Source organism: Penaeus chinensis, chromosome 14 (assembly GCF_019202785.1).
Source record: "Penaeus chinensis breed Huanghai No. 1 chromosome 14, ASM1920278v2, whole genome shotgun sequence".
Lineage (NCBI taxonomy): Eukaryota > Metazoa > Arthropoda > Malacostraca > Decapoda > Penaeidae > Penaeus > Penaeus chinensis.
In genome coordinates this window covers 19,686,965-19,689,161 of record NC_061832.1, presented here as the reverse complement: position 1 = coordinate 19,689,161, position 2,197 = coordinate 19,686,965, and the positions used below count along the sequence as shown (strand labels likewise).

Genomic DNA, 2,197 nt, shown 5'->3' with positions numbered 1-2,197 from the left:
TCATTGCATTTCATACAAAAAGATTTAAATCTGGCATCTCCTTTCAATATAATTAAAAGCTAAAGAGAATCACATTTAGTGTCCTCAATTGCTCAGTCGGTTAAGGTGCCCATGTGGGGGAGATAGCACTTGACATAACCTGTAGGTCAAGGCTATGCTTCACTTGACATACACCCACGCTTATGCTAGTGGCACATTGCAAGCTTTTTTTTCTTTAAGATTTGTTACACAGAAACCTCTATATTTAATCTCCATAATATAAACAAGGACAGATACAGACACTTTTTCTTACTGATGAGTCATAAATGAACAGATGTAATAGTATGAATGGTGAATAAAAATATTGTATGGATGAGAGAGTGAATGAGTATGAGTGTGCTTGTGTTTGTGTTTGTGCATGTATGTGTGTCTAACCAAGTAAATACTTAGAAAAAAGTAGCAGTAACAACATGAATTTCAGGAGGCTACAATGAATACATATTCATTTCATACTTGACCAGAGCACAATCACATTATCAAAATAAAGGTATCACTTAATGCAACATCCCTTATTCAATTTTTTTTATATCTTACCAAAAGATGCTGCAACCCCTAAAATTCAATTTTAGACACATATGCCTTGACTTTGATAATATTCAAATACAAAACTAAATTTTCTTACAAGACCTTTTTTTTCCAAGATATTCAGGTTCCATGACACAAACCCCACATAAAATGTACATTGCTATCAAAAGTATACATCAAATATCTGTAATGTTAACCCTTAATTCATATACATATTCTAATTAAAAGTAACCTATGTTGATATAAAGCCTTCCAATTTTTGTTTGTTGTTCTTGTGGTTGTGGTTATTGTTGCTGCTGCTGCTGCTGTTCCTGTTGTTCAATATAACATACAAAAGGTATACAAGAAAGTGAAAAAGTTTTTGTTCATTCATCATTTTACTCTAGTCAACCCTCATACAGTCTTGTCTATCAGAATCTGAATTATTCCTGATTATCTGGCTGTCTGTTTTGTCACGGATGAGTTACTGGCTCATACTCTGCTCTTATTACCTTATAGCAATAATAAAACTGATACCTGCAGCCACTTCCTCCCCCCTCACTGCAGCTGTCTGATGGATGTGGGTTAAACATGTTTACTACAGAAAAGCTGGCATGCTAGCTGTCCTTCTGTCTGCCCTTGTAGGGTGCCCTGAGACTGCCCTCTAGTAGCAATTAAAACAATTTCAGGTCCACTGGCTATTTAGATGTGACTGCAAAACAAGAATGTTATGCACGACATTCATACATCCAGGTCCTACTGCATAGACATTTATGCAGCTTAAGGGTAAATATCAGTATGAAAAAATGGGACTTCTACCTTCAAATATATTAAAATTTACTAGTAAAGAAAAAAAAAATTCAAAGTGTGCATAAAAATTGATGAAATGCAACTTTATATGCAGTGAGAATTTCATAAAATCACTTGATTCCAAAATATCATCAAAAAGGATGTATAGAACATTAGCTATAACTTCTTTAAGGACTTCTGCTAACTTACTGAACATGTACATCATGAGTGACAATAAAATCAAATCACAATAACTGCATTTGCACGACATAAGTAGGAATGTATTTTATTACGTTAACGTACATACAATTGTGTTCCATATATGCCTCTGAATGTTATATCATATATACATCCACTTTGTGTAAAGCAAGAGGCAATTAAAGCTATTTATAAATATATATTTGATTACTATAATCTGACTCTACAGTCTAAATCCTCAGCACTTTTCCCAAAAAAATCATGTTGTAAAAAATAATTTTGCTTTGCCAGTATGACAATAATCATACTGCAGTATCAGAAATATTCAAGTAATGTCTTTTATGAAAATAGAGTTGAGATAATGTGCGCATACACACAAAGCCATACTTTACAAGAAAAAATAAGCCCTCTGACCAGCATTCTCTACACCAGAATGATCTTCAATAAAATAGAACATTTCTAAAATACAATAAGGAAGAAATATAACACCAAATTAATAAATTCTATTAAAATTACAAAATCATTGCACCTTATATTGGTAATATTGTTTCTCTAAAAATACTTCGAATTTAAATCAAAAAATTTACAGAAAGATATAATTGCAAAACTGCAAAAGAAACCAAGTACTTGCCAGTTCCAATGATATTTTACAATGTATCTACTTTCC

At 32.4% G+C, this 2,197-nt stretch overlaps 1 protein-coding gene across 1 annotated transcript in view; it reads right to left on the bottom strand.

The window, feature by feature from the left end:
• Positions 1–841: 841 nt before the first annotated feature.
• LOC125032386 (tyrosine-protein kinase JAK2-like) overlaps positions 842–2,197 on the bottom strand; it is a 25,723-nt gene continuing 24,367 nt past the window's right edge. The window contains exon 22 of the mRNA XM_047623482.1: positions 842–2,197. This exon is cut by the window's right edge and continues 546 nt beyond it. The gene's annotated coding sequence lies outside the window, so the exon portion shown is untranslated.